Below are 15,980 nucleotides of genomic sequence, written 5' to 3' on the forward strand. Positions count from 1 at the left end.
TTGCCCTGCAATCTTGTCTACTTCCTATATCCAGGAGGATAACTATATGTTTTTCTTTGGGTTCACCTTCTTATTTAGCTTCTTTAGGATCACAAATTATAGGCTCAATGTCCTTTATTTATGACTAAAAACCAATTATGAGTGAGTACATCCCATATTCATTTTTTTGGGTCTGGGTTACCTCACTCAGGATAGTGTTTTCTATTTCCATCCATTTGCATGCAACATTCAAGATGAAATCGTAAACTAACAGAATACTTAATAAAATTTTCTTTTATGTTTTAATTACACAGTTAATGCCAGCGAAACATGCTACCATGGCAACCTTAAGTTTTATTCCTTCACATCATGACATTGTCTTTCATATGTTGGACATATTCAGGAATTTAACAAAAATGAACTAATTAGCTTCAATTGTGCCGTCCACAATACACACAGTAATATAGAACTATACAACATGTCATGGTGGCATTCTTGTTACTTCATCATCTTCTCAGACCTATTTCCCTCACTCCATCCTTGCCCCAGAACAAAAACAGATTGTAAACATGGCAGGATTTTTAACTTTTTCATAAAGAAAATAAGATTAGTTCCTTAAACAAGACTGGTACCCATTTTCACTTCTGGAACATTCTTATATTGTCTCTTTCTTCTTATACACTACAGTATAATGTTTCCCCTGAAGGTACAGTAACAAAGGTCTACTCAACCTTAATAGAGCATTAAGGACAGGCAAAAAAAAAAAATCAATTACTCCCAAATCCATGTTGGTGAAATGAAGAGCCTATTAGAGTTACTTATAAGAACACGGTTAACTCAAACATGTGTATTGGACTACCAACTGGCAGATGGGCATCTCCACAAGAGTCTCCTCAACACCAGCAATTGCTGTTTGTATAACCATGGAAACTGTTTTGTGAGCTGTATTAGTCAGAGTACTCAGAGTAGCAGATCTTATAGAATGATCTCTTTTTGTATTTGTTTGAATCTCTTAGTGTCCAACTAAGCCAACAATGGTGGTCTATGAATGGAAAGTCCAACAATGAAGGAGATGCTCAATTAACCAGAAAAGATGTCTTAACTGGTCTTCAGTAGATTCTGGAATTCCAAAGAAGTAGGCTGTAATGCCAGGGAAGAAATGGATGTTTTAGAAGAAAATAGCAAACAGGCAAAGAACAAAGCTTCCTTCTTCCATGTACCTATATAGGCTTCTAGAATAAGACATAGCCCCAGAGCAAAGGTGTGTGTCTTCTATGTCAAAGTTCCAAACTAGAAGTGGCTTCAGCCACTTCAAAGGAAGCAAATACTCTGTCAGAGGTGTGCCTTTCATTTGTGGATTGTAACCCAGATGTGGTCAAGTTGACAACCAAAAACAAACATCATGTGGGATATATAATATTCTGAGCTGCCTAAACCTGTAAAGTTCATTCTCTTCACAAATCTGATGAGTCTTCTTTCTACTCCCGGAAGGAATGACTCTGTAAGAGCAAGGTACACAATGCCCTCACTTAGACACATGTATAGTCAAACATACACACAGAAAATAAAATAGATTGCTTTGGATCAGGGTCTAGTACAAGATGAACTCCTCAAACACAGCAGATTCCTTCTGCTAGTAATTCTAAAGTAGTTGTATGGGTTGGACTAACTAATGGTCTCATACATTGTCTGTTTCCTATCCAGACAACTCAACCCTGAGAAATGAAAACATGACAAACAAAAGAAAGAAAATCTCTCTAAAGTTGTTATTTGTATTTAAAACACATTTATTGCTATACATTCTAATGAATTATGGAATTCCTAGATTTGTGATTTTGTTTTTTCCTCTTTGGCAAATTCTTTCTAAATACATGCTTTCTTCTGATCCGCATAATGAGTCAAACCAGCTCATGTTTTCTTTATGCAAAACTGCTTCCACAGTGGATGCACTTCCCTTCACACCAGAGAGAGCTGGAAATGTGAGGTCATGCTAATAGCGATAGGTGCTTCATTTAAAAGTGAAATTCTGTGTCTCTGAGTTTCTTTAGCCCTTTCTAAAGAATCCATGGCTACTAAACCAGGAAGTTCAGTCTTTCACATTTCTGATATAATCTTAAACTGAAGAGAAATTTAACTAAGTGATGAACTTTCATTGTGTGTGTCTCTGTGTGTGTGTGTCTGTGTGACTACAAGGCCAAAGACCAGAGGTGGGTGGATGTTAAATGTATGACCTCCAACTTACTCCCTTGTGACATGTTGATCACTTAACTGTTGAAGGCCGTTTTTCACTTAGGCTAGCTAGCCAAAAAATTATAGCAATCATTCGGGAGGCACCTCCTCTCTTTGGATACATAGATTTTATATAGGTGCTATGTATATGAATTAAAATCTTTATGTTTGCATAGTAATTTATTTTGTTCACTCAGACGTCAGAGCAGTCCCTAAACTTACAACAGTGGTTGGAGTAAAGAAAAGAAATCTGTACTTTGAGATATGGTATTCAGCGTGCTTTCATGCTGGTGATTGCCAGATGATTGTGAATACAGCTGTTCTGAGAGTTTACCTGCCTACTGATATGCTATTTAGTAAGTAAATATGTGCACTTTTCTTGATCTTTCATAATTACCTTGTCTCCTTTAAATAAAAAGTTAAAACACCTTTTACCTGTAGATTGACAGGGGGCAAGGATGGGAACATCAAGGTTTCATTGGAAAGAAGAAATCAAGGATAATATACATTGTGGAATATTAAATTGTCTGACAAAGCAAAGACTGGGGATATCACCCACGTATCTGTCTTATGCATTTGACCAAGGGTCATTAGTAAACTAATCTTTGCTCTGGAGAGCTCAGATGATACGACAGAAGTTTCACTACTGGCTCCTGATTACTTTGCTATGTATGTGCACATTATTCTACACTAGACCATCCAGATTAGATAAGCAAATATTAGTAATTAAACCCACACTTATTTGTGCCCATGCAGCTTACTTGCTGGTTGATTAGTTAATTTTCTCTTTCTGGAAAAAATAGCTGATAAAAGCCACATAGGAAAGACATATCTTTGGTTATGGCACAGATATCCACAGAGAAAGAATCACAGTGACAGGAGCTTCTGGAAGTTGATCACATTGCACCAAGAGGAACAAAGTTGACATAGATAAACACTTTTGCCCAGCTGGCTTTTTAAAAACTAAATTTGGACCCATAACCTATTCAGTGGTGCCACCTACATTGAGGATGGGATTGTCCTATCCCTGTTAACCCAATCTGTATTGGCCTTTATATACTTGTCCAAGGCTTATTTCAGGCTGAAATTCCAGATTAACCTTTACAGAGGCTTTAAGGAGATGATGTTTACCATGTATTGTTGTCATTCCAGCATTTCTTTACAAATGCCCAAGGTCTTTGAGAAACTTATCTCACAGTTTTTAATACCTGATTAATTCTACTCCAGCTTCAGCCATGATTTTTGTATAATTTAGAATTCTATAATGTTACAACATATCTGAACAAAATCTACTTCAAAGACAAACATTTTATTTTTATTCAGTGTTTTGGAGGTTTCAGAACATGAGCATTTGTCTCTAGAGTTTCTAGATTAGTATCAATTAGATACACATCGTGATGTAGAGGCAGTGATAGACAGATGGTCAGATCCTGGTAGATGAAGAGAAGGGAGAGAAAGAGTAGAAAGAGTAGAGGGAAAAAGGAAAGAAGGTAGAGGAGAGGGAAAGAAGAGGAAGAAAACTAAGAGGAGAAGAGAAGAATAGAACAGAGACTAGGAAAAATAGCAGGTAAGAAGTTCATTCCTAATTCTGGGTTATTCCTTCCCCATCCCCATGACATGGAAGTCAAAAGAAGGACTTCAGGCTTGAAAGCAAAGCACCTTACCTACTATGCTATCCAACTGGCTTCTTTTGAATCCATTTATTTTCACAAGCACACACTAACTAGTGACAACCAAAATCCCAATTTTGATAATAAAAACATGCTTAATAGAATAATAATTTAAGTAAATATATGTCTGTGTCTTTGCAATATATCCTTGTTGGAAGAAATCCTAAAATAAGATACAGTACAAATTCATTTGAATAGAAATACATTAGAAATGTATTGAATATGAGCCAGAGAGATGACATAGATGAAAAGAACAATTGTTTTGCAGAGGAGACAAGTCGGTTCCTAGCACCCATTTGTCAGTACATAATCTTTTCTGATCCTAGTCCCAGGGATTCAGCACCTTCTTCTGACCTACACAGGCACCAAGCACATATATCCTGTGCAGACATGCATGTAAGTAAGAAACTTAAACACATAAAAATAATTAAAGGAAATGTATTAAAGAGTTATACTAAATGTTTACAATTGTCACTTCTAATTTTATCAAGTTACATCTAAGTTCTAAATGTTGGCCTTTTCCTCTTGCTAAGATCGTCTAAATTTTCTATAATGAATATGCATTACATTTACAATGGGGAGGATAATTTGCATTTGTAATAGATTACAATTTGTTTCTGCTCGTGTTTCAGTTCTTAATTCACATTGTAACTATCAAACAAAACCCTTTCCACTCTGATGTAATACAGCAGAACAAATTTTGCCAAATGTCTCTTCAGAGTATTAGTGTCTCCCTGGATTTTCTAGTTCATTGCTTTAATAGTTTGATGTTAACTATTTTCCAAAAGAAACATCTATCTTGGTTGGTTCAATCATGTTGTTAAAGAGAAAGAACATTTTCCTCCTGAACAGTAGAAAACATAAGTTTTATTCTGTGTGAGATCATAAGCTTGTTATTTTTCATTTTTCTTTTCTTGTATGAAAAAAATGCCAAAATTTACAATATGAAAAATAAGGTGAAAAACTGTTACTGTTTTATTATATGATTTGAAATGCAGTATTTAAAGCAGAATATTATGGCAGGAGTCATCAAAATGGAAAACTGGGATTGAAGTCCAACATTTGCAGCTGAGAATGTAGCTCAGTTTGTCTAATAGTTTCAGGACTTTCTGTATTATCTCCTTAAAAACATATCCAATACTCACATACTAATCCCAGAATTACCTGTCTAAAGTAATAAGCATCCAGTCTCCATAACAGAGGGAAAACAGAATCTAAAATAGTGATGCATAAAGACTGGTATATAATAATCAATAACTAGTGTTAGAGCATATTGTCTTTGAATCAGAAAACACATAATTTTAGAAAGAAAGACATTCTGATCACAACAAGCAATGTCACTATATGCCTAGAGAATGAACATTTGGTGAGACTTATACTTTAGAATAAGTCTCCAGAGTGTAGTGAGAGGCTTCTGTTCTGCCCAGTCCCATAACCATTCAGTCCCAAAGAAACACACAGAAGTCTACATTAACTATAAACTGGTTGGCCAATTAACTCAAGCTTCTTATTAACTCTTACATCTTAAATTAGCCCATAATTCTTGTCTGGGTTAGCTAAGTGGCTTGGTACCTTTCATCAGCAGGGCATTCTTATCTTGCTTCCTCTTGGTCTGAGTGATGACTGCAGACTGAGTCTTTCCTCTTCCCAGAATTCTCCTGTTCTGGTCACCCTGCCTATATTTCCTGCCTGATACTAGCCAATCAACATTTTATTAAACCAATACAAGTGACAAATCTTTACAAGATGTCCCACAGCACATCTCCACCCTTTTTTTTTCAAAACAAGAGTTCTGAATTTAATCTCCTCTTCTTAGCTTTTTTCCAGACTATTATCCATAACAACTTGTAACCAAGAATCTAAGCAAAGGCAAATATCCATAATCTATTTTTGGTGGGAATGTGGCAGTAGTTTTCTAGGATACTTCCTGCTGATTGGGGAGGGGGGAGCTGATAATCTTATGGGGACCTAAAGAAAATTTAGGACTATAGTCAAATCTTGATTGGAATATTTTGTGAGGCTTACTCATTTCAGCCAACAGTCTTGAGGTTGTTCTGGATGTAGAACTCAGAGAAAATTCCAGCAGAGGTCCTCTGAAATGTTGGATTATCTAGGCCATCAGCTCCTTTGGAAGAATTTTCAGAAGATCTTCCTTGATCAAACATGATTTTTCTTAACCCAGAATAAATTCACAGTCTCTCCTTTCCTGTAGAAACAAAAACAAAACCTCTTCTCCAAAGTAACATATTAAATTTTGAAGTCAAGGCATTTTCAAAAAATAAAGGCTGAATTAATCCAGCAACATTTATAATCAAATGTCTTTTAGCAACTGTTGCTTCTTCCTAAACAGTCAAACCATTTAAAGACATTACAATAACATACAGTAGTCAGATTCTTTATGTAGTTTCCACCTTTATATGGCTTTATTTCAAACTTTATTTCTTTTATTTTTCTTTCTTTTTTTTTTTTTTTGAGACAAGGTTTTTCTTTGTATCTTTGGCTGTCCTGGAACTCACTTTGTAGACCAGGCTGTCTTGAGAATTGAATTCATAGAGATTCACCTGTCTTTGCCTCCCAAGTGCTGCGATTAAAGGTGTGTACCACCATACCTAACTACTCTCTTTCTTTCTTAAGGACTTTATCTTTTTTTCCCTTCCAAGCCTACATATATTTTTAAACACACTGTAAACCATTTAGAAGTATTTTTTAATCTGAATCTATCTGTACTGTATATCTTTTTTTATTTCCTGGCCACACGAGATTTTCATTTGCTAAGCAATGTGGCTAGGATTAAAGCCATGACCTTGACAGCTGGATCCACCCCATTCCTTAGCTTTCTGAGAGTCTAGCTTCATGACTGAGGTACTGGTGGGAACCATGTTTATTTTCACAACTCTATGGAGTTTGAAGGCCCCTACCATCATTATGAAGCATGCAATCAACTATTTATAAACACCATTTAAGTATTTGGTGGCAGGGCCTATTAAAAGAGCTACAAGTGTTTTAGAGCTAAAGCTGAGTCAGGAAACCTCTCGTAAATGAGACGCACTCACCTCTACCAAACAGACCCTACTCGAGAAAATGCTGCTACAGAGAAACCATATTTAACTCTGTTCTTTTGTGTTTAGAATTACTTCCCAAGCTCTCTCAGGTTTTATGTGGATTTAGTTGTTCACGTCGTATGTCATTTGTTGATAGAGTTTTCTGTCCCACCCTGTAGTGGTCTTATACCTTGTAAAGATTTATCACTTATGTTGGTTTAATAAAATACTGACTGGCCAGTAGCCAGGCATTAAGTATAGGCAGAGTGACCATAACAGGAGAATTCTGGAAAGAGGAAAGGCTCTGTCTGCAGTCATCACTCAGACCGAGAGGAAGCAAAATAAGAATGTCCTGTTGATAAAAGGTGCCAAGCCACTTGGCTAACACAGACAAGAATTATGGACTAATTAATTTAAGATTTAAGAGTTAATAAGAAGCCTGAACTAATTGGCCAACCAGTTTATATTTAATGTAGACCTCTGTGTGTATCTTTGAGACTGAATGTCTGTGGGACCAGAAACCTCTTTCAGCACCAGAGTCTAACTGATAAATTGCCATTGAGGAGGTAGATTCATCTTCCATTTCTGTATGAATATTACAAGTATTAACCCCAGGTTGACAAACTGTTGTGTAAATTTTCCTAGAGTGGCCATTACCTACTCCTTCCACATAAGGCACCATGAGAGATCCATGTACTTCCTCCAATATTTATCCTGAGGATTGAATGTTTACTGAGCTTACCTGCATAAATATATGTGACTCAAAGGAAATTGCATTCTTAAAAGACCCAGAGTGTGGGTAAAGACTCCAGACACTGCATCCCCAGATCTTCCTGCACAGCTTTCAGGCAGCTACACTAAGCACAGTCCGTTGGAGATTTCTTATTGCTTATATAATCTTAGAAAGCTGCCTTGCAAATCCTGTAACATTATGAGCTTCTTGCTTTCATTCTATTTTTGTGAGAAACAACATGACCAAAAACAACTTTGGGGAGCAAAGGAATTATATGACTTATACTTCCATTCAATCATTTCAGGAAGTCATAACAGGAACTTAAACAGAAACCTGATGCAGAATCCATGGAAGAACATGGCTTGCTGAATCACTCACAGGTTCATGCTATCATCCCTACACAGCACAGGGCCACATTTGCAGGGTATGGTATCACCCATAGTGGGTTAGGCCCTGCTATATCAGTTTAAATCAAAGATAATCTCTCACTCACATATTCACAGGTTAATCTGATCTAGACAAATTCCCAGTCTCCTCTAGGAAAACTACACTGTGTCTAGTTAATTGAGTCTCAACATTCCTAATGCTAATGACCCTATAATACAGTACCTCATAATTTTTCTTGGGTTATGAGTAATAATGTAAATATCTATGTTTGCCGGGCGGTGGTGGCGCACGCCTTTAATCCCAGCACTCGGGAGGCAGAGGCAGGTGGATCTCTGTGAGTTCGAGACCATCCTGGTCTACAAGAGCTAGTTCCAGGACAGGCTCCAAAACCACAGAGAAACCCTGTCTCGAAAAACCAAAAAAAAAAAAAAAAAAAAAATCTATGTTTTCTGACAGTCTTGGTGACCACTGTGAAATGGTCATTTTACCTCCAAAAGAGTTTATGACTCTCAAGTTGAGAACTACAGTTCTAGTTGACAATAGTGACCTAGAGCTGCTCTCAGTAGATTTCCTTAGCTCTCTGGGAGGGTTTGATCCCACAAGCAATAAATTTTTCAATTTGGAAGAAATAGCTACATGATATAAACCAACATGGGCATTCCTCTTGGCATGATCTTATGTTTCTCAGAATGTTTTCCAGTGACAGGCTTCTGGAATGAGTTAAGACTTCTTACCCTAAAACTGTATTCTCTACTAAACTGGATTATATATCACACATGCTAACACTTTTCTCTGAAACTCCAGTGAAGACACTAGTCAACTTGTCCCTCCTGAGAATGTGTATGTCACAACTCTCTCATGCTAAATCACATCCTGTGCCACCTCTCTTCTTTATTTTTGATCTCAGGCTGAAACAGTATCTGGACATCATACATATAGGAAGAAAGTATGAGAATGAAGAAGACTCATCAGTTTCACTAAAGGAAAGCCCAGTGATATATGGGTAGCTGACCCATTGTTTCCATATGGTTTTAAACTGATGTTCATGCATGGAAGGGATTAGTTTCCTTTCACACAGAAATCTTATTTGAGGGAATAAAGTTTACTTTTAATAATCTTAATTGTCTATTAACCTAGTCATTGCTACCCAAAACTCAACTATATAGTTGTTTTACTATATATGTTCCTTTATTAATTTTTAAAGATGTGGATCTCATTAGACTTACTCTGTCCCTGAACCCACTATGTTGCTATGGAACTGATGATGTCCATGGACTTCTGATTCCTTGCCTTTACTGCTTAGTGCTCAGATTATGGGTTACATCACCATCTCTTATTTTTATCCTGGGGCTTCATATTAGATAGACAAGTACTTTACCAATAAAGTCACATATCAAGAAATATGAAAGATTTTCTGAAGCTGTCTTTTCATTTAGGATATGCTGACAGAAAATATTTTGAAGTCACTGTCTCTAGGTCTGGTGGTCAATCTGCCACTTAAATTCGTAATCTTTTGGGGTTATGATATAATTGACTTAAAATTCTCATTTTCCAGACTGCAATAAGATAGAAATTGCTACCTGATATAAACACAACACATGGATAAATTATCCCAATGGAAATGATGGGATATTTGCATCTGCCTTTGAAAGAATTTAGCAATGATCTGAGGAACAGATATCTCAAAAACTCTCAGAGACATAGAGCAGGTGGAGTCAAAGAGAGCAAGAAAATGAATTCCATCCCTGAAGTGCTTTTAAAATGCAAGAAGTATGTCGACATCCTAGTTATGAAAGTTATCCATCCTGTCAATTTTCTGACTTTTATATATTCAAAATTCCAGGAAAGTGCTGCTTGGTGTCTGACACCTGCAAATACTGATTTCTTGAATTTATGTTTGAAGCTGGTTCCAGAAATCTTAATTGCAACAATTTCAAGTAAATGTTTGTGCTGACTGTTATGTTCCCTACCCTTTAAATTGACAAAGAGAATATGCCTGCATACTCTCCAATTTTGTGGACATTAGACTCTAAAGAGGAATTTGAGGTAGCTTATGAAAAAAAAAAGAAAAGAAAGATACTTAGATTTTGCAAGTTTTCCATAGATTATGAATAATTTTGCTTTCAGAAAGGTCTCTCTCTAAACTGTTGCATTCATGCCATCACACATAAAAATAAGAAATGGAGAAGCACAAAAGTTCTAAAATATTTGATCTAGTTTCTTTTCTGTTGCTGTAATAAGACAACCAGAACTGAAATTGAGGAAAGATTACATTTCCAAGTTTGAGTCCAGCATTGAGAATCCAGCTCAGATCTTTAATAACTAGTCACATCTTTTTTGTATCCAGGAGCAGAGATAATGTGGGTAGCGTTGCTAGCTGGACACTGCCTATTCTCAGCTAGCTTTTATCGCTCTCATACTGTTCAAGGTTTTCATCTTTGAAATGATGCTGTTGACCAGAGGTGAGTCTTCCTATGTCAATTAGCCACCCAAACAGTCCCCGAAAGAGATGTCACTGGATAACCTGATTGTCAAGAGCAACCTTCTTTGGGTGACCTCTATCGTAGTCCTAACCATGACATGTTGGTTAGTGTAGAAGTGTAAGGGTTAGACACATTAGGTAGAGCTATAGAGAAGTAGAAGAAACAGAGATAAGAAAGAAACACACAGATACAGGATAGTAACAGGAGGGAAACTCAGCAAATACTGAATGCTGAATTTCAAATTTTGAGTTCTGCATTTGTCCCTATTTAATTTTCCATACCCTTTTATCCTGCAATACAAAATAGGGGAAGAAAGCAAAAGACTGATTTAACATGATACATAGGACAACAAGAACAGTTACTTGCTCCAATACTTGAGACATCAAGCCATTAATTCTTAAGCAAAGAAATTTGATGTTTGGGACAGTAAACCCACTCTACGTCAAGTATCCTGTGGGAAACCATTTACTAAATCAAACCTCCTATTTCAGAAGAAGGAGTAGAATGATGCTTGAGTTTTCCTATTTTTGGTCAGGGTGGAGTGGATCTACCTCCATTGACCATCTTAATATCCAAAACAGCAAGTAACCACCACCTGAGTCAGGATATCTTGTTTTGTAGACACACCTGTTAACAACATTGAAAGAGCAAAAGTAAGCTCAAACTCTCTGAACTTTCGACAAGGTGGAATAGGCTCACATTTTTTGGTCTCCTGACCTGATATTGAGATGCTTCCTGTGTGTTCTGAGCTGCTAGTTAACACTAGCCACCACAATTATTCAGTGTTACTGATTTTTTTAAAATATCCACCTAAATCTTTCACATTGGTTTCATATCACTTACTCTGCCTCTTCTTTATCATGTTAAGTTTTCCTCACTTGTGGTAATACTACAAACTCTTTTCTGCTGATTAATTTGCTCCATGTTCATAAAAAAACAGCTTTTGGATTTAATTTCTCTTCCCATGGCCATGACAAATCTGATTTCACTTACCATTATAAATTGATTCAATTTCACATTACATTGTTAAGTAACTAACTAAAATTAAGCTTAAATCAGCATCACTGATGTCTTTCCTTATTCAATAAAAGTCTATGACTAAATTTTTATTTTATGAGGATAATTTAAAAATTTCAATATATATTACTGGAGAGATGTCTCAGCATTTAAGGGTACCTGTTATTCTTGAAGAAGACTCAAGTAAAGTTGTAACACCTGCATGGGGTGACTCATAATACTCTATAAGTCTAAATCCAGAGGAAATGATGCCTCTTCAGGCCTTTGTAGGCAAATACACACACACACACACACACACACACACACAGTGCATACACATGTGTGCACATAATTTAAAAAAATATATAAATTAGTCTTTAAAGAAATTCAGCATGCCTCTTTATGTCGGCAGTTGTGGAGACTGACAATGAGACATGTATGGTAGTGCTGGGATTGCTTTCTTTTCTTAAGCTTTTTGTTCAGTCAAGCCCACCCCCCCATGGTATGGTGCTTCAAATATATAGGATGGGTATTCTTTCCCAAATCTTTCAAACACATGCCCACAGGCATGCCTACATCTGTATCTCCTACTTGCTTTTAAAGCCAACCAAGTAGAAAATGCCTTTAGCTTTTCTACTGCTGTGAAGAGACACCATAACCATGGCAAATTCTGTAAAGGAAAACATTTGGGGCTGGCTTATAGTTTCAGAGTTTTAGTTCATTATGGTCATAGTGGGAAGCATATTGGCAAGAAGGCAGACATGGTCCTGGAAAGGAATCTGAGAATTTTACATTCAGACCAGCAGGCAGCAGGAAGTGAACTAGCTTGAGCTTCTGAGACATCAAAGCCCACACTCTAGAGAAATACTTCCTCCAACAAAGTCACACCTACTCCAACAAGGCCATGCCTCTTAATAGTATCACTCCCTATGATCAAGCATTCAAACACGTGAGTCTACAAAGAACATTCTTATTCAGATTATCATGATTATCAACCATACTGTTAGACAGATTAGAACTTTTTGGCATGTAAGGGAGAGTCAGAAATTTCTTGGTAATTGGTTGCCAGCAGAAACACAAAAGGAGAAAAGGCTACTTCATACCAGAACCAAAATATAATTTGATTTAAAGGTGTCTTAACAGTTACTATTTCCAAATTTAATGCTAATCAATCTAATCATCATCAGTATGAAGAAAGTGGTACATCACAGAAGACAATTCTTTCTTTGGCTTGGCCACTTGTACTTTAATAAAGTCAATGCCCTCAGGCCTGATTTTTTTTCTTGAGCTTTGTCTAATTTATTAATCATCTTATCTGACAATTATCAGCTGAACCCTCATTAATTCTGGACAGTTCCCAACACTTGCATTCCTTTAAAAAGCTTTTGACAACATGAGTAATACCTCTATACGTATTCAATGAAAAGATGTTTATGGATGGTATTTTCTAGTCAATAAAAATCAAAAGTGGAAAGTCATGAAAACCATTTATCCTTTCAAGCATATTTCAAATGAACCAGTTTGTGCCACTTTTTGTTTCCAACTTTAATAAATTGCAATTGGTTCTTTCTCAGTCATGTAAATAAAAATTTCAAAAATATTTACACTAAGAAGCATAATGTATGTATATTTACAATATTGTAACAATTCTACTTTAAAATATGTGAATTGATAAGACAGTTTTTAGTTATAGATGGAAAATAAGTAGGTAAATAAGGGAGTATATATATTTAAAAACCACTATATACATTTTCAATTTTCCTTATATATGTTTTAGGCTATTATCTAATATATTTTCTAACTCAGATAAAACTAGCAAGTATTCCTCAGGATGAAATTAAAATGTTTTTAAATTCCAAATAATTAAAAGTTAAAACTTCCCGGTTTAGATGAAGCCAGGGAAATTTAAAGAAAAGATCTGGATAATACATAGTGAAGGAAAATCTGGGTCAATCAGACATTCAATAAATCTGAAATTCAATCAGAAGTCAGAAAGTGAATCTTGCCGCCTATTATCTATGTTAGGAATAATCACCTCATCCACTAGTTATGAATCTAAATCTAGTCACCCCAAGAGCAAGCCCAATAATTTCTAAATTAACATTAAAATTCTTTTAAAGTAACAGGAGTCCCAATCCAGTTTCATATCTACATCTTGGGTTTCTAAGCCATAATCATATCTGTCTTATAATTAACATCAAGTTTTTAACTTAAATATATTTTGAATGTATTTTGTACATTCCCTAGCCCTAGATACTCTCCCTATCCACTTATTAAGTTCTTTCTCAAAATGTAAGCAAAACCCCATTACCATATCAAATCCCTCAAAACCAATAAAATAAAATACCACACATACACCAAGAGCAAATAAACAAAAAAATCCAAAAATTCTACCAAATTGTAACAAAATAAAGACACACAAAATTACTGTACAGTCCATTTTAAGATGCTCAACTACTGAACATGAGGCCTGCCCTGGAATAGTTGATATACCCTGTGTCACTCCATGATAGAAAACTGATTTTCTCTCTTCCAGTAGATAAAATATTCAGTTGGTAACCTTTATCCTTAGCAGCTTCCATTCATTTATCCATTCATTCATTTATTTTAATATAACAAAATAAAATATATTAAGATAAAACAAAAAGCATTACATAAAAGTTGGAAAAGACAAATGAAAAGAAGGTAAAGAACTCAAGAGGAAACACAAAAATCAGAGACCTACTCAACACACTCAGATTTCTATACAAATTATAAATTGGAAGTCATAAAATAATGCAGATATAGGTTCTTTACATGCTGCTTAAATCTCTGTGAATTCGTATAAATTTTTCTTGTGCTGATTTAGAGGACCTTGCTATCTTAGTATCCTCTTTGCCTCTAACATTCCTTCATCATCCTCTTCCCCAGGATTCCCTGATTTTTGAGGGGAGGAATTTAATAGAGACATTCTATGTAGGGCTCAGTGTTCTAAGGTCTCTAACTTTCTGTGTAATGTCTGGTTCTGGAAATCTTGGTTCTCATCTGCTGCAGAAAGAAGCTTCTTGATGATGGCTCCTGAAGGCACTGATCTAAGGGTATAACAGAATATCATTAGGAGTCATTTTCCTTCAAGATGATCCAAATTATGTGACACTATTTCTAACTTGAATGCTTTCATAAAAATTTAATAATCAGAAAGTTTGTTTCTAGTATGCATATTATGAAAATTGATTATTCGAAACTCATCTAGATTCCTTTTAAAATGCTATGTATGAATTTATCATATATATACACACACATACACTTATGTAAACTTGCATGAGTTTATGTGCCCCATATGTGGCAAGTGTCTGCAGAGATCAAGAGAGGGTGCTGAACCTTTGATAGAGCAGTGTAAACTCTTAACCACTGAGTCAAATATCCAACCTCTTAAATAACTGGATCCTCTTGATCATAAAGTGATTGGAAAGACTATTTTATACTAACTCACAAAGTAGTTTTCTGAATTCAAATGGATCCATTTTCTCTAATTATGTGAACTTATAAAAATTTTACCTTTTCTTGCTTTGTTTACTTCTGTCTCTCTGAATTGTCTAAAGTCATTTAGCATATACATATATTTGATTTATTATATTCAATCACTACATTATAACCACAGAAAGGACTTAGGAGAAATTTACTTTTCTTAAGTAAAAATATTGCAGCAATGTTATTTTCTTTTCAAAATGTGAATAAGCCATTTGTGAACTATATGCCTTAAGCAACAGAGAAAATCTTGTTATGTCAACCACAGATGATATCTTCTATTCAGTACCACAGGGGCTTATTTTCTGTGCAGCACACAAACTGATTTTGTTTTCAAATTCATTTTCTATTAAACAAGATTTTTAAAAACATGTCAAAAGATTTCCAGGAAGAAAGACCTATTCTCATAAACATCTTTGTTTATATAAATAATTTGTCATTCATTAAATGAAGGCCTTTAATCTAGTCCTATCAGTTAAAAATACATAATGTTCTATTACGCAATGTTATAAGAAGTATTATAGATGCACTTACTATTATTGTAATCTACCTTGATTTCATAAGAAATGAGAAAAATTAAAGTGTTTGAATGAATTCATTTTGCGGAAAAGAAAAAAAAAACTAGGTTTTCCTACAAGAAACATTCTTTAAACCAAAATAAATGAGAATCATAAGCAAATTGAAATTCCCAATTTTTTACAAAATCTGGCAATAAAACTCATCAACTGAAATACTTCTATGTCCAAACACAGAATAACAGCTACAAATTACACATTGTAAAATCATACTTTTGACATGCTCACAGGGTTTTTCCTTTTGAGTATCCCTTTTTAAAAAGATTTGTTTTATTTTTTATTATGTGGGAATGCATATGTGCTTATGTGAGTACAATTGATCAGAGTCTAGAAGTGAGAACCAGATTCTTTAAAGCTAAACTACAGTGGGTTGTGAGTTT

Source organism: Chionomys nivalis, chromosome 1 (assembly GCF_950005125.1).
Source record: "Chionomys nivalis chromosome 1, mChiNiv1.1, whole genome shotgun sequence".
Classification (NCBI taxonomy): domain Eukaryota; kingdom Metazoa; phylum Chordata; class Mammalia; order Rodentia; family Cricetidae; genus Chionomys; species Chionomys nivalis.